Below are 22,093 nucleotides of genomic sequence, written 5' to 3' on the forward strand. Positions count from 1 at the left end.
TCTTTCTTTCTTTCTTTCTTTCTTTCTTTCTTTCTTTCTTTCTTTCTCCACATGCTTTCTTTCTTTCTAATACCAAGTGCTAAAGGAGTGTACCAACACTCCCAGCAAACTTCTTTTTTTCCAAAGAGTCTCAATCTGAAACCCTACCGCCTGTAAGGCGGGGTAAGAGGACTGTGAATTTGAAGGCAGTCTGAACTACACCATTGAACTGTGTCTCAAACAAACAACTTAAAAAAAAAATTAAAAATCTATATCCTTTTATGTTTATTGGAGTTTTTGTGTATAAGCATCTTTTGACCCAGCACATAGTAATAATAATATCTCAGCAATGCACACACCGTGTAGAATGGTTTAATGAGTCACATGGCCTTTAATATATTTATGTATATGACTAGCACTTTTCTCCTTACAGAGTAATTTCCTTCCACCAAGTTTCTAAATGCCTCGATTTATACACTTGTCCTTGTGTCCTCCTCTCCCATTATCCTCAGCTCCTATCCATCTAGGCAGTAATTCAACCAAGCAAACAAACAATGCTCAGCATCTCATTAGTTAACTCCATTTGGGGAGAAGTAGGTAGAAGGAAGGTTTCTTTGTATAATTCTGGCTTTCCTGGGACTCTTTCTTGTAGACCAGGCTGGCCTTGAACTGACAGATCTGCCTGCCTCTGCCTCCTGTGTGCTGGGATTAAAAGCGTGCACCACCGTGTCTGGCACAGGTTAATTCTTATAGTTCATTGCTCTGCCATGCCAAGCTTAGATGTGTATTATTTCTTCACGGCTTCACTTTCCTCAGGACCGATCCTTGCCCTATTCCTTCCTCTAAATTCTATGCTACAAAACTGAGCCTCATTTGATCACACAGATGATGCCACCCATTTCTACTTTTTAGTACAAAATTTGTAATTACTCTACTTGGTCCCTCCCACATCATTGAACCCTCCTTGATCTGTGTTAACCTTCTGCTGTGGAGTGATGGAACTACATAATCTCAAGTTTCTAGATGTTCTAGCTTCTAGATTTTCCATAAACTAAGCCTGAAATGAAACCCCACCTCCTGCATAGCACCAATTCTAAAACAAAATGTCGGTTTTCTAAGTGTCCTCGCTGCTCTGAGCTCTTAAGCAGTGGCTGTGGGCATCAGCAGTAAGTAGTGAGTCATGCTCTGCCTTGAGGACATATTTTTTCATATGTCTGCTACCTACTGTCAGGTAGACCATTACAGCCAGGAGCCATATAACATGGGTCAATTTCGCATACTATCATCTACTGCTGTCTTTAAATATTTAAGAAGAGAAAGCACTAAGGAAATTGATATCAATGGCTATAATTGGTGAGTCTGAGCGTACACGGTCTGTCAGACACTTACGTCATACCTAGAGCTTTAAATACGTCCTCTCCACTGGCATCAAAGTAGCACAGTGACCATTCAGCCACATAAATAGCACAGTGTGTTTCAGTACAAAACAAATAAGAACTGTTTTTCTGCTTTTCGTTGACTTTTTCCCCCAACAATCTGTAACTGTATTCCATGTCATTGATAGGCCAAAAAAAGGGCTCGTCACGTGATTGTTTCTCTGAAAATAGTGAGTTCTGTAGCAAGTGCCTAGTGGATGCATGGATGTGCTTGGCTTATGTGGCATGGGCTACACATTTTCACTCAGTTCTCTACTATTGACAGGAGGCAATCATACAGTTTTCTCAACAGAGATATGAGAACACTGGCTTAGGACTCCTCTTACTTGTTCTGCCACACCATGCACTCCAAAGAAGTGGGGGCTTTGCTAATCTTACTCCCTACCAGGGCCTATAGCACAGTACTCACTCTTCGTTAACTGAGCGAGCGAATGAGAAGATAGAAATGTACTGTCAGTTAAATCCCGAGAATGCTCTCCTTGTGGAGCTCCTGTCTCCTCCGGCTCTCACCATTTCCCACAAGCAGAGCAACAGAACAAGATAATTTGAACACAGGGAACTTCCCAGAGACTCATACTCCAACCAAGGACTATTCGTGGAGATAACCTAGAGCCCCTGCACAGATGTAGCCCATGGCAGTTCAGTGTCCAAGTGGGTTATATAGTAATGGGAAGAGGGACTGCCTCTGACATAATCTGATTGGCCTGCTCTTTGATCACCTCCCCCTGAGAAGGGAGCAGCCTTACCAGGCCATGGTAGAGGACAATGCAACCACTTTTGATGAGAACTGATAGACTAGGATCAGAAAGGAGAGGAGAACCTCCCCTATCAGTGGACTTGGGGAGGGGCATGCATGCAGAAAGGGGAGGGAGGGTGGGATCAGGAGGGGAGGAGGGAGGGGCTTATGGGGGGATACAAAATGAATAAAGTATAATTCATAAAAAATTTAAAAAAATCCCGAATACTTTGAAATGCTTAGCATTTTAAGGTATACAGCAGTGCTGTGCTCTCTGAAGAACAGGAACAAAAAGGAGACACAGATATGCTCAAGTTTTTTTTTATTAAGATTTATTTTCAGTGTGTGTGTGTGTGTGTGTGTGTGTGTGTGTGTGTGTGCACGTGCTTTGTGAGTGCAGAGCCTGAGGGTGCCAGGAGAAGTGATCAGGTGTCCTGGATTAGAGGTACCTGAGCAGAGTGCTGGGGACAAACCCTGGATCCTCTGTGAGAACAGTAGCAAGTGCTCTAACTACCAAGGGTGTCCCTCTGGCCCCACACACCTACTCTTTAAAAGTTTACACTCAAGTTTAACTCACCAGTGCTCATTCTGGAGTTACAGGGTCGGAAAAGTGTTTACTTTACCTTCGTGCTATTTTTATTGTGTGTGGTTTACTTTTTTTCAGCACTGGTGATACAACCCAGAGCCTTGCACATATTAGGCAAACATCCTCCCACTGAGGTCCTTCCTGTCAGCGGTGTGTTCCACCTTATAAGACAAAGCAAGGGGGAATTAACATACATTTAAAGTGTGTTTTTAATTTTATTACATCATTCGTGAGTGTGTGTGTGTGTGTGTGTGTGTGTGTGTGTGTGCATGAACACACAAGTATACCAAAGCACCAGTGTGGTTTGAGGACAATCTGCAGGAGTTGGTTCTTCTACCACATGAGTCTCTAGAACTGAGCTCAGATTGTCAGGCTCGTTGGCAAACTCCTTTACCCACTGAGCCATCTTCAAGGCACGTGCAGTTAGACTTTTTAGTAGGCTATATGAATTTAAAGTGAACTGATAAAAAAAGTTCCTCTGATAGGCTAGGGTCAGATGGAAGGGGAGGAGGACCTCCCCTATCATTAAACTGGGGAAGGGGCATAGGAGAAGAGGAGGGAGGGATTGGGAGCGGTTGGGGGAGGGGGGCTATAGCTGGGATACAAAGTGAATAAACTGTAATTAATAAAAATAAAATTTAAATTAAAAAAAGAGTTCCTCTGAGAAAGAATTCAACAGTGTGGAAAAGGTGGTTAACCAGTGCTTAGATAGTTGAAGTGTAGACTTAGAGTAGGTCCCAGAATACAAGTATATATACATATATTCAATATATATACATATATATGTGTGTAAATTTAGTCACATGTATCATATATACTTATGTGTGTGTATATATATATATTGACATGATCACATTTAACACATTTGTGCATCCGCTCCCAACGGCTTTTTTCATAGTTGGTTTATTGATCTATTGTTAAACCAACACTAAATAAATACACACATGAGCAGCTGCTTGGGACGATGTTCACCCAGTCGGGATGCCTGCCTTCAGTGGAAACTGTAAGACTTGCTGGCCTCTCAGGAGTTCGGCAAAGACTTCAAAGATGGCTCACGTGCCTCAAGGATGGATAAACTATCTGCTATCAGGTATTTGTGATGACAAAGAGTCAGACCCTTTAGATCATGGATGAAGGTAACATTAAAACATTCGTCCTGTAGCTGGGAATGTGGCTACGAATCACACAAACTTAGTATTTTAGTGCCTCACCTATAAAAATGACGAAGAACTTAAACGGACGTCTAACCACTTGTGAGTAGTTCCTGGTGGGATGAGGACAGATGAACGTTGTAGCCAGGAACCTACATACCTACAGTTGTCAGAAACAAGGACAAAGAAGACGCATTGTCTGCTAAATGATGCCTGTGGCTGACGGAAGCTGGAACGTAGGCCGCTTTCAACTGTGAAAAACCAGTTAGTCCCCCTTTCAAATTTATATGTAACTCTCTCATAAGAATGCCAACTCAACTGGTTTTTATGTAGAAGATGAGAAGAAAAATAGAAACTGTTAGGCTAGACAATTATGATATATTCATATATCCATATATTCACCATTATTCCTCAAAAATTTCCTTCAATGCTCACATGAAACAGTATATACACTGGTTTCAGATAAAAAAAACCAACATATTTCAAAGAAACTTCGTACCCATCAAAGGTGACATGAAATTTTGTATAGCTAGATTATGGCTATTATTGAAATTAAAATCCAAATTTCCTGACTGAGTAGGCAGCTTATTGCTAATGATCCCCTCAATGTCTTTTCACAATTAAGTAATAAAGCCACAGTGTTCATAGCTTAAACATGAGGAAATAAGTAATAATATAATCATAGAGCTGCCCATGTAAATGCTTGTTTTGAAGAGCAGCGCAGTACAACCCTCAAGCTGTTGACAAACCAGAAGGAGCCACGTTCAGCGCCTCCATAATGCCCACACTTTCCACATTGACCGTGGCTCAAGAAGCTAAGCTTCTTGGTCTGTGAAGTGTGTCGGACATTCCTACCCTGGCTATTTGTAGCGTGGAGTTTGGAGGGTGGGGCATCAAGGTCTTTGTATGTCACTCACAACAGCTTAGGACTTCACACATGTTTCGACATATCTGTCTTGTGAGAGAAAGTCACTTAGAACCCAAGGCAATTGCTGAGAAAAGTAAGGGTCAGTCAGAAAGGATGTCTGGAAGCTGTAAAGAGAAGTTTTCAATTGCTTCTGCTTCATGAGATTTTGTTCCTACTTGTAATTTCATTCTAAAATAACACGTAGCCTGTCAGTTGAGAAATAACGTGCACGCCATGCCATTATGTGCTGACTAGCTAGAGTGTCACTGTTTTGATGTTGTTTTGTTTTTAAGACAGGATATTTTATAAGTGAGTATACAAAATGTGTGTCTTTCTGCTTCTGGGATACCTCACTCAGGATGATCTTTTCTAGTTCTCACCATTGGCCTAAAATTTTCATGATTTCCTTCTTTTTGGGTTGCTGAGTAGTATTCCATTGTGTAGATGTACCACAATTTCTATATCCATTCCTCAGTTGAGGGACATCTGGGTTGTTTGCAGATTTTGGCTATTACAAATAAAGCTGCTATGAACAGGGCTGAGCAAAAGACATGAACTCAGTGGCTGGCTCTTTGATCACCTCCCCCTGATGGGGGAGCAGCCTTGCCAAGCCACATAGGAAGACAATGCAGTCAGTCCTGATGAGACCTGATAGGCTAAGTTCAGATGGAAGGGGAGGAGGACCTCTCCTATCAGTGAACTGGGGGAGGGGCATGGGAGGAGAAGAGGGAGGGAGGGTGAGATTGGGAGGAGATGAGGGAGGGGCTACAGCTGGGATACAAAGTGAATAAATTGTAATAAATAAAAACATAAATTTAAAAAATGAAAGAAGAAAGCATGTTTTATATAGCCTACACTAGCCTTGAACTCACTGTTCTCCTGCCTTAGCCTCCTGAGTGCCGCGATTTCAGAGGTATGTGGTCATGCCAAGGTCCGTCTTCGGCTCTGTGTATGTGTATGCAGAGAAAGCAATTCCACCGATACACTGCACTATTTGTATGGCTCTATCAACTTTTTTTAAATTATACTTTATTTACTTTGTATCCCCCCTCTAGATCCCTCCCTCCTCCCCTCCCAACTTCTCCCTTCTTCCCCTTTCTCCACACACTTCCCTCCCCAAGTCCACTGGTAGGGGAGGGTTTCTTTTTCTTCCTTCTGATCCTAGTCTGTTAGGTCTCATCAGGAGTGGCTGCATTGTCTTCCTCTGTGGCCTGGTAAGGCTGCTCACCCCTCAGAGGGCCTCTGAAAAGCTCTGCCCTGCAGACTATCAAAGCAGATGTTGAGACTTATGGCCAACTGTTGGTCAGAGTGCAGGGAATCTTATGAAAGAAGTGGGAAACAGTAAGATCTGGAGAGGACAGGAGCTCCACAAGGAGAGCAACAGAACCAAAAAATTTGAGCACAGGGGTCTTTCCTGAGAGTCATACTCCAACCAAGTACCATGCATGGAGATAACCTAGAACCCCTGCACAGATGTAACCCATGGCAGTTCAGTGTCCAAGTGAGTTCCAAAGTAATGGGAACAGGGACTGCTTCTGGCTCTGATCAACTTTAAATCTACTTTATCTTTCACTGAATCATTTTGATCTAAGAAATTAAATGCAGCATTTTCGAGAAGTTTTACAGGTTATGATGAAGATCACAGTATACGTCTTTGATCTCTTATTACAAAAGCTTTATTTGAGACAGCCTAGTAAAATCATAAGCAATGACAGGTGTTAATTCAAATTCCTTTTGGGGCTAGTTCATTCTTCGATCCATAAAATTCCATCAAACATAACCAACAAGTATAATGACTAGCCTGGCAGAGTTTCTAGCTGAGGGAAAGAAAGAGCACTTTTCTGTTGTTTCAAAAATGTCCAAAATATTAATGTTGTGCTTACTCCTACTATTCCTGACTCTACTACTGTAAGGCCATATTGCTAAACATCTAATTCATTACTTCCTGTTCAAAACCACCCAATGACTCAGATAATTATGTTTTATCTGAGAGCCAACTGAAGCTCAAGAGAAGTTAAGTAGCTTTTCTAATGTGACAGAACTTCTCAGTGACCATCAGTCCTTTATTCTTTGGGTTCTAAAGGCTACATTTTGTGAGTGTGCTATGCCCTTTTACTAGACACATAATTTTTCTAAGATCAAGACAGAATAGGCTAAGAACAAGAGGATGACAAAATGAACAGTATAGTCCGGACAGGCTTAAAAACTGAGAAGAGTGGCCTGACTAACACACGTAATGGAAGAGGTGTCCGTCTGTGCAGTGTGAAGGCTGACGTTGACTGTGAAGATGTCGAGGTATGGAAACTAGCTGCCGGCTCCTGGGCACACCTGTGAGTGATTATCTGGGTTGGGTAGCCTCGGCTGACATCGGTGATGGGTTATCAAGGTTAGGTTAACTGAGGCAGGAAGACTTAACTAATACTCATTGGGCTGGGGTCCCAGGCTGCATAAAAGCTAGAAAGCTGCCTAAGAACCAGCATTCCCTGCTCTCTGCTGCCTGACTGAAGATGCCTGTGACCAGCTACTCATGCTCCCGTTATAGTGTTTCCCCAGCCTGTGCTCCCAACGTGAGCAAAAACAAACCCTTCCTCAAGCTGGGTATTTTGCTGAAGTAGTGAAGTAGTGAAACAAATAATGAGCGAGTATAACAACTGTTCTTATGACAATTGCAGCAGCGTCCTACTGCTGACCTAGAACTCTTCAACACTACCAGAACCCAGGCTTACATGCTTGGAATATGTGCAGGCAGTTCAGTCTCACTTGCTATGTGAGATTTCTGGCAGTAAATGCACTTGGCAACCTGAGCTCAGGCTTCAGAACCCATGGAAAGTGAACTGACTCTGCAAGCTTTCCTCTGACCTCCATGTGTGTGCTGAGGCATGCTCATACCCCCCCCACATCATGAACAAACAGATATGCACACTAATAATAAATAAACAAACGATTTAAAAGATATAAGACTCACAAAAAAAGACTAAAAATAATTGTTCCCTTTGGATTGTGCAAGTGAGCAGCTATATTGAACTGAGGTCCGACAATTAGGTTTAACCACCCCTCAGAGCTTTCATCCATATATCAACTGTGCAAGGCAGGACAGCACCCTGTGCCCCGGAAAGTCAAAGGCGCGTCAGTGACTCAGCATATAGGCAGATGGGAGTAGCTAATCTTACTTGCTTGGCTAATGGTATATGCCTGATTATCGTTATCTTAATGATTAAGAGCTCTAATTGTTTCAGGTAAGTACACGGAGCTTCTAATAGATATATTCCAACATTATCCAAGCCATAATTATTAGGTAAACACACCTTTTAAAAATAAGTATGCTGAGCTGACTCTTAAAAGGATCTAGTAAATTGAGTTTTAATGCCTCTCATACATGTGACTCCATTACTGACTCGTGAGTTCCAGGAATGCCATGAATATTTAATATGAAATTAGAACGAGAACTCTCTCATCCTCAATACCCTGAGTAGTGTGTTCCCTCTGACCCTCTCATCCCACTCCTTCCTCCCCAAGCACTCAGCATCTGTAACCTTAACTCAATCTTCTTTCTTATTGTCACATTCTACTTTTCCATCCAATAAATCATTAGTTGCACCAATGACACAACTATGGAGACCTCATTTCTATCTCTTGTGTGTCTCTGGGGGCAGGGTTACTTACCCACATGCATGTGTGGGTTTAGAAACTTGTTTTTATTTTGTTGTTGCTTTATTTTCAGCTCTTTGGAGAAAAGATTTAGAGTAGGTGATCATATTGTATTTTTCCCAGATTACTTTACGTCACAGTTTGAAATCATTTATCTAAGGAAGTAGGGTTTTTTAAAATAAAGAATTCAAAACTTAAGTTTTTCAGATTTTTCATGATGCAAAATGCAGAGCTATAGTTCTACAGACAATGAAGAAATTCCAGACTCTTGCTCCATACAGAAAAAAGTAACAATAAACATGAAACAATTATTTTTTATAGAAAGCAGGTTGTATGCATGGGAAAAGAATTCCAGGAAGAATGTCAAACTAATTTAGAATCAAGGAACTGGACCAGATGCCTACAATGAAGTCATTAGCATGCAATATAGGAACAGCACGTCTGGACTGATAGGCATGTTAATAATTACCTAGCTATCGGGACTATATGGGGACAGCATCTTATCAGACTCATTCAGAGACTAGCACAACAGCTGGAATGCAATGAAGGGAAGTTATATATGTGTGTGTGCTTGCCAACAATTCACGGAAGCCAGAATTAGTTGTTTGTACAGTTTCCTTGAATTAAAGAGTGAACCAAAAAGACAGTACAAGATCCACTCCAAAATAATTTCTCTCACAATCATTAAGATCTAGTTATAGAAAAATGTTACGAACAAGCCAATCAAATGCACTATTTGGCAAAGGTGTGCAATGGTAAATGATTTTAGTATGAAACAGACATGTTTGATTTTCAGTATTAACTTCCAAGTTGCTATCCATTTTCTGATAGGTTATGGGGGTGGGTAGGAACAGTTTTGGAAAAATTACTGAATTAAATGTTTATTTTACAATTCAAAGAAATAGAAAAGAAACCACAGCCCATGTTTGTCCAAGCACAAGGTAGTTAAGATAGAAGGCAAGTACACAATCATTTGGCTGTGACTATTTGACAGCATTGGACCCTGGAGCAACTATATTTTGAAAGAAAGTACAGCAAACTCAGTTTCCAGCATTTTACTGACAAAACTTCGAAATCTGATGTGAATAATTTAAAGACAGCAAAAGAAATAAAATTGGTCACCAAATAATATGTATTCAGGTTTCCAGTTGCTGCAAAAGGTCAAGAACGCCCAAAGCACCATGACCAAACCTGCCTGCACCTGTAGCCACTACTCTCCTCACCTGCAATGTTAACCTCAAGGCATGTCTGCACCAAAGCAAGGAAGCCCCCCACAGGTCCTCTGCCACTAACATTCACCTCATGAGTTGACTGAGAACATTTCCTGTGGCTGCGCATCCAAGGTCAGTTTAACTGACGTCTATGGAACCATGCTGCAGGCATTCTAATGGCGTAGCACCACCACTCGTAGGAACTTTGGAAGGCAAAGGCAGGTATAACCCTTCTGCCATAACCACAGGGGTGTAATGACCCTCATCTTCCTTCAGTGGTGACGGTTCTAGGCATTTCCCTCTCCCAGGGCTCTAAGCTTGCTTCTATGGCTTTGGAGGAAGAAAGGGTAGAACTGATACCCCAAAATACACACAAAAGCTCCTTAAACAAACAAACAAAAATCCCTCCCTCCCTAACTTGCAATAAAATGGGCTGACTGTATGATCCATTTCTTTTGAACATTACTAGGTGACAAAAAAGAATGACAGTTTCAAAAGAATTTTATTTAGAACATTAAATATCAATTGTGGCAGATGTGTTAACCAGTCCACCAACCTGTTATTCACAGTGGAATAAAATTTCTTAGTTGGTGTGGTCCATACACCTTTCTAGAGAAGGGTTTTTTCTGAGTCTTAAGGTAAGAGCAATAATACATGGGCCAAGAAAATGACTTTCAGTCTATGCACAAGTCGTTACTGTTCCATGTCAACTAAAATCCAAAGGCAAAAACCACAGCTTTCCTTTTTACAATGATTTTTAAAACATGTTTAGATATGCAAATACCAAACAGATGAATAGTTAGGGACATTGAACATAATTTATTTTTTCTTTCATTTATCTAATTGTGGAGTTTTATTACGTCATAAAATCTCCACTGTTAATAACTTTTAAGGAGTCCTTTTAAATAATAATCACAAAGAAAGTATAGAAGTCTTCCTTCAAAATAAATTCCCATTAAAATAAATAAGTATAGCCTCAATACTGTACGAAACCGACTCTCACATAGCCAGGGTACAATAAGAAATTTACTTGTAGTTCTTCTGTGAGGATAGCAAATAAAACAGTAAGAGTGTTTTGACGTTGCAGGTTTATGTAAGGAAGAATGTTATGGGAAGAGCAATGACCTTTAATAGACCCTTCTGTTTACACTTCAGATGCACTGGCTTTCCAGCTACTGCACGTTCAGTAGCTTACCACAAACTAGTCCCTCTGTGCAGTGGAGACAGACTGCTATCTGGGATGTTGAGGAGATGTATTCTAAGACAAGAAGCTTTGCAGACTGTAAAACTATCAGGGAGATGCATCACTTTGAGGCCCTTTAGATTCGCCTTTGAACTCAGGTAGTTTTTTTCTGAAACTACCTTGCCCTGAGCTTAAAGATGACTTTGTCCTTTATGTCCTAAACACACTTCAAAATGTATTCTTAATACGTTCCTTAATTCGTACTGTCTACATTAAGAGTGCAGCTGGCACTTGCTTTGAATCAGTGGCTGCGACTGAAGACCTAGACTGAAAGTATTTTCAGCTATCTCTAGGCTCCAATGTCCTTTATTGGCTGAGTGGAACAGGAACTCTGGGATAGTTACCAAGTGAAATTACCTGTGGTAGAATTGAAGATGAGCCACTTTAGCTCAATCATTTGTGGAGTTCTTCTTGGCTGGAATGTGATGGTGAGTGGGTCTCTGGCATTAATTCTGGAAAACCCTTCATCACTAAGGGCAAGTGAGTAATGTTGAGCGTCGATAATGGTGAGAGAATGGACGGTCTCTACTGTGCGTTAGGAAGCGCGCTGTGCCCAAGCCTGCCTGTCACTACTGGATCTGGTCTTTGCACGTGCTGAAATGTATTTTCAGCAGGAAATTGCTACGTGGAAAATGAACAGAATTCTTAAATTCTGCCAACACCCAAAATAGAAAAAAAAAAAAAAGAAATTGGCAAGATTAAGCATAACTAAACATAATTATTTTTCCTCCTTCTTTGTTTTTTAATCAAGTCTCAGCTTAAGTATAATTGTCAACAATTTATCTAATAAAGATCTTATAGACTAAGAAAGAAAGGACTGACTCATTTAAAAGACAAAATGAGGGCAATGTGCACGTGGTGACGGAATACGTCAGCTTTTCGTGAGAACCTTATCATAGATAATCACAACTGGGATTGGTATATGAAGGACTGTAAGTTAGAGCTTATGACAGCTCAATCATGAATGGAGCATCACCACAGTCAAACACCCATTACATAACTACGTCTTCCAGAACCTCCCGAAGCCATCGCAGAGAAGGAACAAGCCTGACATCTCTGAAGTTTCACATTAACTCCAGCAACAAAGCCAGAGATAGAACTTCCATTGTGTGTACTTCAAGGAAGTGAAGGCGAGGCTGAGGAATCACATCTGAGCCACACTCACTGATTCTACACTTAGAATACATAAGATACTTAAGGTCAAGGAATGTTGTTGATAAGCAGAAGCAAAGAACCAGAACAGAAGATGAGGTCCAACTAGTAGAGGAGAGTTGGCCAACACCTCATTGAAAGAACTGAGGGAGAAAAGGCAAATAATTTCAAGGTTGTATGTTTGTAGTTAGAAGAATGGCCATACCGCTTACAGCAGTGCTTCCCAACTTTCCTGATGCTGCGGCCCTTTCATACAGTTCCTCATGTTGCAGTGACCCCCAACCATAAAATGATTTTCGTTGCTACTTCATAACTGTAATTTTGCTATGAATCGTGAGGTAAATATCTGTGTTTTTCCATGGTCTTCGCTGGCCCCTTTGAAAAGGTCATTCAACCCCCAGAGGGCCTGCATCCCAAAAGTTGATAGCCACTGATTTATTGAACTGCTGGGGTGAGAACTGAGTTGCTTCCCAAGAGGGAGAGTTCCATCGGCTTTGTGACACAGTCCTCTAATATTAGTATTTGACACAGAAGACTTGCAAGTTTGAGGCCAGACTGGACTGAGAGAAAGACAACGTGTCAATGAAAAATACATAAATGAAATAAAAAGACCAGTCATTCATTTTCAGAAGGCCTTAGCTTTCTATAGATAGTTATAATTGTTAGGTTCACCAATCAAGAAAATGGGGATTGGAAAACCACTTAAATGAGATACATAATCCTAAGATAGTTCTGATATAGAATGGCTATAACATTTTAAATGGTCTTCTTATTTTTTTGTATTTTTATGTATGTGGCACTGTGGGATTTGGTGCATGTGTGTGTGGTACATATTTATTCTGGCACAGTAGCCTGTGCCTAGGCCAGAAGTGATGTCAGGTGTCCTACCCTGCAGCGCATACTCTGATTGTTCCTGAGACTGTCGGTCTTTTACTGACCTTGGTTTGGTGACACAGTCCTGTGATCTCGGTACTTGGGAATCTGACCTTGGCGTTAGGCTGGCAGCCAGCAGGCTCTGAGGACGTGTGTGTCTCCAAGGCTCACCATGCTGGAGTTGCAGGAGCGTGCACGCCTCCTAGCCTGGCTTTGAGCAGAGGTGCCGGGGGCTCAGTCAAGAGTAAATACTTGGTAGCTTGAGTAACAAGTTAGGATCCTCAGCACCCAAATGAAACCACAGTTTTGGAGGGCAGGGGACAGAGATAGGCACGTTCCTAGGGTTCAGTGGCCCATGTAGTAAATTCATGAGCTTCAACTTTTGAGACTATGACTCAAAATATATGATGGAAAATGAAAGACAAAACACCTATATCTCTAAGGGTGATTATTTTAAAACTGGGCTTTATTATAAATGTCCTAATTCTCTTTTGCATTGTCAATTCATAGATATTCTTTTCCTTGTTTATTTTGGAGACTGTATTTTAATTGCAGCATTTCTCCCCTCTCTTTCCGTCCTCCAAGGCCTCACATATACAAGGAAGGCAGTACATATTTTTATGTGAAAAATAAGATTCAGAAAATTATTTGTCATAGTAATACAAATTGCTACCTGAGAATACAGGAAATAGAAAGTGAAAATTCCCTCCCTTAACTTCACAAAGTATTTTCTTTTAGTACTATTGTTAAGTCTGTATTGTAATTGCATTCAAATCAGATTTTCAATATATTGCTCTTTGATGATGCTAAGTTGGGTAATTTTATTTTATAACTAGCGCTGTCCCGTGTCAACTAATTCTAAATAATATAAAGTCATGCAGCTATGACTCAGAGGTACGTGTGGTTATAGATGCAGCATCTCGAATGTAGCATCTTCCCGAATGTTAGGGAAGATCCAAAGGGACAATGCATAGACTGGGAAGGGATGGTGGAGTCTTCTCAGTTGGAACACATACTTTGGGACGGGCTTTTCCTTCTATTTTTGGCTTCCAGTGGTTATCTCCTGAGCCTTTGCAGAACATATTCTTAAATCTCAAGATCTCTAGAATATTTGTGTCACAGAAGTAACAGCAACAACTTCAGAACTTGAGATGGTACTCATATTGACTTGTCAAGCCATGTTCTAATAGCTCTAAAATTTGTTTTTGTTTTAACTTCCCTTGTTGGTTTGGCTAATTTAAAAGACTCTGAAGAGTCTTATGCTCTCAGATGCTCTCATCCTCCACAAAAAATGAAATTCATTTTTAGCTCCTGGTAATTTCTGTGCCTAGAGTTTCTCAGTTGGACTCTCTGAAAGTTCTGTGTAGAAATGATGACAAGATAGAAAATCCCAAGCCTTGAAGGCTTATTTCTCAGCAATCCCCACCAAAAAAAGACACTTGAAAGCCATACTTTTGAATAAGTTATCCGGTTTGGTTAGATCCCATTCCTGACCTCCATTCCTAGACCGAGCAGCTGCCTCATGTCCACTAGGTTGATAGTTTGGTGGAGTTGACCATCAACTTGAAGCAGTTTAAAGAGCTGTTAATACATTTTTAAGTCTTAAACTTGAAATCAAATGTGACATTAGAAGTATACTGGACAGCCGAGGATGGTGTCATTTATGCCTATTACCAGGCAAAGACAAAAATGAATGTCTAGTTGTTTCATGGACTTACACCAGTGTTCCTTCAAATGACCACCTGCAATACTTAGTAACCTCTAATGGTTTTGAAGAAAATGAAGTGTTCTGAAGCTTCCTCACCTGAGGTTTAGGAAGACAAGCAGGTTTCTTGAAGTGACTCAGGAAGTGAACTTCCATCAAAGAGTCATAGCCTACTTCAGCGTCTGTTCCTAACTCTATCCATTTAAAACAGTTACTACCAGCCAAGCAGCATTTCTGGGCACCGTAGCTTATTCACAACTTTAAAATCTAATACCAAGAAGGTTCTGTGGTAGACATTCCTGCATCAAGGTGAAATATATTGAATTTTTAATACATATGCATTCTTTGGCTCCTCGCTACCAGCTTCATTATCAAAATACGTAATGTCAAATCATGAATCTGTCTCATGTAAGTCTCCCCATTAGCACAGTGGAGAGCAAACATCTATTTTATCCTGCAGAGAGCAATGTGTTCTCTAAAATGTTGGAAAGTTTTACAACAAACGTGAGGATTCTAAAAGTGCATTTAAATTAACTGGCTTATCAGCATTTAACACCTACTTGGTAAACGATTTAGAATGAATACTAAAAGTTTAGTTTCAAGCTCACTTTTAAACACTTAAAATTAAAAAACCAAAAATAGTCAGTCATATGCTTACTAGAACAGTAGATGTAAAAATTAAATAAATGCTTCTATTCCTTGACCAGAATTAATTTTGCCATGGGTTTAGGAGTTTAAGCTTATATTATTGTAATTTTTTTCACCCAAACATACTCATCTCTGCTATATAGATTACATTTCCTTTGAGGATTTGGGACTAGGGACCAAATGATAAATATTTACTGAATTAAAGTATATAGTATAAGTAAATAAAACATTCTAGGGTGGGTGGCAGGGAGGTGTTAGGGTAACATGTCAAACCAAAGGTCCAATTAGACAGGATGAGCTTTTGAAATTTAAGTGAATCTTGTCTTTCAGTTTAAATTGAAATTGGTAGGAATGACGGAGACTGATTCATACCAACGTGCCAGTCTAGACAAACTCTTAATAAGTTGGCTTAGAAGAATCACTTCAAGGAATCAAAGAAAGACACCCCTGCCAGAATATAGGCTGGGGATGATGTATGAAAGGAAGTCAGAACAAATGGAGTGAAATTAAAAATGAGCCAGCAGAGGGTTTCAGAGGTGTCTCTAAAGAATTTTTTTTTTTTTTAAGGAGTACTTGGCATTCTTTCTCCGTACTATTAAAATAACATTTCATTGCTGGTCAAACACAAGTCTGTTAGGAATATGCTTATTGCTTCTATTCATTTTAATATTATTATAGATAACAGTAGGAAGCTTATTTTAAAAACAGTTCTTAAGAACTCAAATTCTGTTCTATGAAAATTGCATTTACCAACAAAGACAGTTGAAACAATACTGTAAGGGAGAGTTTACAGCAATTCTACAGCTGTGTACACACATCTGATAGACTTTGAGGCCTTACACTTTTTCTTCCACTAGTGATCTGATCTTTGGGGGCTGTTTATGACTGCTTACCCGGATTTAAAAACCAGTCGAGCTATTCCTTAATAATCAACACAAGAACTTGAGCTTTCTCAGCAGCAGCCGGGGAAAAGGCATTGGAAATCTTCAGGGCGTACTTGGTAGGAGTAACTGTGCAAGGCATTTTCCCAGACCTCAATATTCTCCTTAAAAAAGGAGGAAACAAAGCCCAAGGAGATGAAGTATACACCCAATGTCCTCACCAGCTGCTGCCAAAGCTGGAATTCAAGCCAGGCCTGCTTCACGCCAGGGTCTCTATGACATACTGTGCCCTTTACTGGTGTTTTCATCTGCTTTAAGCCACAACAACAGCAACAACAACAGATACCAATCTAGCCAATGCTCACTCTATCATAGTTATGATTGTTATCACTTGTTATATTTTAAACTCCAGGTATAAGGTGAGTGTGTGTGACATTATTCAAAAATCAATAAAACCCATCATCCTCTCAAAATAAAGTTGAGGGTTTTTTTTTTTTATTGTTCACCCTGCATTTTATTTTTTCTTAATTTAAATATTATATCACTTCATTTGAATGCTTACAATATAACACCCGATGGCATTACCAAGAGTCAGGATTTGCCTTTCCTCAGCCTTCCCACTTGCGTGCACAATTTGCATATTCAGGCTGAATAATTATGAACATGTAACTCAATCAATTACATGGTGGTGATCCTTAAAAGCAGGTTACATCATCTGTCTTTAAATCTTTCTGCCTGGTTTGACATGCATCCATGCATAAAAATAAATGCTGAAGGACAAACAAGCAAGCAAATAAACAAACAAAAAACAGATGTCTCTGATATTCCTTAGAAATTAGTATCAGATAACTCTTGAGTGGTCTTCAAACACTGGGCTTGGGGTTTTCATTGTAATGAATAGTGATAAGGTAAAATAATTTCTGAGCAGTCAGTGAAGACTGGATCAGGATAAAATATCATTGCTGAGGAAGATGAGAAAATTTAGAAAGAGAGCTGTCATGTATACTTATTTGAATACAGTTGATTTGAAATCCTTGGAGGTGACTGTCATCTCCGAGTATCATATGACATCTTACTCAGATAGTAAAGTTCCTAGAAAAATCCTCAGTGTCTCCCTGGAGCCTCAGTTCGTGATGTTGTCTTTTGACTACACTGTCATTTGCTTTGAAAAACAACAGGATTGTCATTAAAATGTTCATTTGTGTAAATCTATTAACACAGCAAGTAAATCTCCAATATTACCCGCTGTTGCTGCAAAGCTTTCCATTAGCTCTGAACAAGGAGATTCCTGAGAAATCATCCAGAATTTCCAGGAGTCCTTTGTGTTGGAATGAAAACACGTGTTCTAGCTAGAATTATAAAGATAGGGCTTTTCAGGTCCTGTTAGGTGACTTGGTTTCAGTTAGAAAGTCCTGTCGTCTTCACAAGCCACTCTCTCTGGTATATAGACTTTGGATTCAGTCTGCAGACTCACTTGCATTTACCAAGTGTTAGGAATCCCAGTTCCCTGGCATCGCTGGACTTACTATCAAGATGGAAAGGAGCTGGCATGATCGTGACTGCCGTAGCTCACAAGCTTCATTTTTAGAACCCCAAGGCATATACTAATATCCTTTCATTTTAAGTCATATTTCTAAGATTATTTAAGAGTAAAGTTGTCAAGAGAATTCCAACTTTCCCCCAAATTGGCTTGGCAGTAAATTCAATAAATCCCCTTCCAAATAATTTTATGTTATATTTCCAGTCACCATTTTAGATGTCGATTAAGCTTTTAAAGTCTTCGGTGCTTACCTAAATCTTCACTTAGCTTCAGACCTCTCCTAGTTCAATCATGTTTAATAGGCCTCAGGCCCATTAAATATAATTGTAACCATGTAGCCTCTGCCTAACAGTAAGTGGGACAGAATGGATGCCACACACTTTAATATTCACAAAGTCTGGCCTAGGCTGGCTTTTTACTGGAAGACTGTGTCCAGCTCTGGGCTCGAAATGCAGAGAGTTGAGGAGAGTTTAGAAAGAGTTCACCAAAACCCTTAGTGGTTCTGGAAATGGGTATGAGAGGTAGAAAATAGCAGCATGGAATTGTACTCTGATAGGTGAAAAACAACTTTTATTGATGAGAGTAAGTAAAGATTTATTGTCAGAGAATTTCTAGTCCAATCTGGCATAAGGAACTATTTTTTTTTAATCTGAAGTTATTAGACTTGAACCTGAAGACCGGATGTAATTATTTATCTCTGAGGTGCATAGAGTGGGGCCAGTCTCGGGGAGATGAGATGATTTATGTCCTTGGGTAACAGTGTGAGACTGGGCGAGCAGTATTTTCTAAGTGTTTTCTTCTCCTAACTGGAGTTCTAATTCTGTGTATTAATCAGTTTTCTGTTGCTGTGAGTAGAGATTCCCTTTCTTCCGTGGCTTTAAGGTGACTGTTCAGCCTTGTTGAATTGGGCCTGAGGTAAGGTAAGACATCATAGTAAGGACTTATCTCCTGATATCTGAGCATTACCCAAATAACCCTACTTCCTTCCAGGAGGTTCTGTTTCTGCAAGGTTCCATTATATCTCAGCAGTGCCAAAGACTAACGGTCAAGATCTGAGTATGCTGGGCTATTTAGAGACATTTAACATCCAAACCATAACATACCTATAGCCAAATATACAGTCTTATGTCTGCTTAAAGACAATGTTCAAGAAAATCCACATGAGATGGAGTAAATTACAAAAGGCAGCTCTGTCATTCATTGCTACATTAAGATGCTTTATGTGTGACTCCTGAAAAGCCGTAAGGACCGCACCAGTTGACTGTAGGTTAAAGAAGAAAAGGTAACTGCATTCACTGTAAGAACAGAAAATGGCACTCTCAGATATGACCTCAGAGAAACTTGCTAAGCTCAGTTAGAAGAAGAACTGAAAATACAGGAAGAAAAGCAGTTTCATTCAAAAGTGTCTCAAGTTTCTGGCTGGAGGAGACCTAGAAAAAAGGTGACATTTGTCTTTGACGACTCCCTAAACCCAGGTCTGCGCCTGGGGTGTTGCTCTCACCTGACGGCTCGGAGGAGTTATTCCTGAACTCAGGTTCGCTGGTTCTCCTCCGTCTTCAACAGGCACGTTTACCCTTAGACTTTTGTATTCCTGTAATTTGGGGTTAAACTGATTTGCTGATCAATGCCAAGGGTAATCTGTTTCATAGAGCATCTGCTGGGGGAAATGGTAGTTTATTTGCTGGGAAAAACTGAGGGCATGGTTTGTTGATATGGGAGTCGATCAGTCAGGTGCGTATTTTCTCTGTGAGGTTAGAAAATGAAACAACCACTGAACAAATGAAACAACTGGACAGACACGGTAGAATAACCGTGTTCTACTGTTTCATTCTGACGTATGGCAGCATGAAGCCTGCATATATATGCCAAAATCCGAAATCAAGCTGTTCTTTTAGATAATCTTTCAGAGTTTTCTGTTTGTGCTAATACATATAATGGTAAATAATAGTAGAACAAAAACTACGCCTTTTATTTAGTGATGGTTGCAACTCACTAATATCACAGTGAAAAAAGTTTTGATCTGGTCTTAAAGACAGCTTTTTGCCCTGTAAACACTGTAAGCCAGGTTAGCCAGGTACACGGCATATAGTTCAGGACAGCTGGAGCTTCTTTTATTTATTCATTTATTTACTGACCATAAAGAATCATTTGCAGGGATTTGGATCTTAAACGGAATTAATGCTATATGATTCTAAGATCCTCCAATCATTTTATGTGCTGTTTCAGGGAACTGAAGAGAATCTTTTGGATTTTTCTCCCCAGTATTGAAAGCTGCATCATTTTTTGTTTGCTTAAGCCTACTGCCTTTAAGGACCAGAAGAAGCTGCTGTTTTCCTCCTAGGGAGTGCATATCAGGTAGACATATGGTTGTTGTCTACCTAAGGATCGTTGCATAGGACAGAAATTTCCAGGACAACTGTGAGCACGAAGTGGCTATGGGGCTTGTAATGAATCTTAAGTGAGGTATGCAAAGGCTGAGCTCTAGAATACATCAATTAACAATGATCATTAATATTATTTTTGTGCCTTTTAAGGCGTATTTGTGCTAAATCATTTGGTCATTGAACTAGCCCGTGGAGTGGGAAAGCTGCACGATATCATATCTGTCTGATATGTGATAAATGAAACTTGGATATGTCTCTTATCCAGGATTTTATGACTAATAAAGACTTGTAGCCAAGTTTGACAGAGTTTATGGTTCTCTCATTATTTGTTTGTTTGAGGAATCTGACTTCAAGGCTTTTCCTCAGTAAATCCAGATACTGAGATACTGAAATGTCTTAAATTTAGGGCTTTTGCAATAGAATCTATCACTTGTTCTAAACGTGGTTCACATACACAGATGCCATGACTATACACAGCTGCCTTTTGTAAAGAAGGATGAAGACAGAGACAGCTGATACCTCCAAGGTGACACAGCTCCGTGTAAGATGCTACTCACCCCTAACTTACCTCCAACGGCACTTATGACCACAAGAAGGAGCAAGGTCAACAAGGGGAATAGGGAGTTAGTGGTTGGAAAGGCTCTTAAGAGCAAGCTTCCTAGATCACCACTAAATCCCTGCCTGGGGTATCAAACATAGTTTCTCATCTGCTAAAGTAAGCAGCCTAGACAAGCTTGCCTAAGTACTGGCTTTGCCTGCTCGCAAGAACCGAGAGTCTAGTCTGTGCAATGGAAAGCCAATGTTCAAGGCTAGGGGCAGGCTATAGGGAAAACATTGGCTCTGGAGTCAGAACTGTCTGACTTTGCGTTTGGAATCCACCGTCTCTAGTAGAATAATGCCACAAAAACCACTTCACCTCTCTCACACTCTTCTTTTGTGTAAGATCTATATTTAGCATTCAAGAAATACCAGTTGCTGTGTGAGTTTCAAATGAGAGCTCCAGAGAGCAGGGACATAGCCGTACTATGTTATAAAGCAGTAACGTTTGAATATCTCGGATAGTTAATGTCCGGAAGTTTGAAGGAGCTTATGAGTGAAGCTGGACAGTATTCTATCAGGAAGCAAATCTGGGAGTGTAATGGAAATGGCTGCTATTATAAACAAGGTATGGACTGAAAATGGCAATTAACTCATTTACACATTGAAAAGACTTAGTCATTGCATTCACAAACATTTATTTGTAAGCTATAAGCATGTGCAAATCATTTGTACCTCTTACTCAACTACATAGAAGTTAATAGTTACTGAGGTGACATATTTGAAGATGATTTTAAAATGCAATGCACTTTAATGGTTAAGGATCAAATTATAATGCTGTGCTCTTACCAGAAATAACTTACTTATTCCCATTTTCTGTATGTAGGCACAATTATAAATATTTTATGAAAAAGTTTCTTTCTTTTTGTATGTTTCTCTAATTAGGATGATGCCAGAGAAGCCAAAACTATTTTATTCTGACATTCCTGGAACAGATCATTCACAACTTACAAATAGATTATTTTTCCTTTAGTCAAACTTCTTTTTGTCCTCTTTTGTTTATTGACACACACACGCACACACAAATCTGAGATTTTCAGGGTTACAAATTAATGACCTCTCCTGGTCTACTTATACATTCAGGGGCTGCCATTAAATGTAAGATGAAAATCACTCCAGTCAGTAAGTAAGCAATATTTGTGTATTACAGTCCGTAGTTCTTTATCGAGACTAATAATGCAGTTTTGCTTTTTACAGGAAATGAAAACTAAAACCTTGACAAATGGATGCAACCATTCGGAATGGCTCTCAAATGGGCAGTACTGAAAATTGATCTGGTTCCCTGTCAATTGCATTAGTCAGAGATGACATCAGCAACAAGGCTGCAGCCAATGCTGGCATGTTGCCCGTTCCATCCCATAAATAAAATCACATTCTGCAAAAACATAATAATCTCCTGGGCTGCAACTTGAGCCT

The 22,093-nt window shown here is 39.9% G+C and overlaps 1 protein-coding gene across 2 annotated transcripts in view; it reads right to left on the reverse strand.

Annotated features, from left to right (window-relative positions):
• The window catches only part of Ppp1r1c (protein phosphatase 1 regulatory inhibitor subunit 1C), a 101,958-nt gene that overhangs the window by 76,915 nt on the left and 2,950 nt on the right, over positions 1-22,093 (reverse strand). The gene's annotated exons all lie outside the window — the stretch shown is intronic.

The sequence above is a fragment of the Psammomys obesus genome, unplaced genomic scaffold (assembly GCF_907164565.1).
Source record: "Psammomys obesus unplaced genomic scaffold, mPsaObe1.curated_primary_1811, whole genome shotgun sequence".
NCBI lineage: Eukaryota > Metazoa > Chordata > Mammalia > Rodentia > Muridae > Psammomys > Psammomys obesus.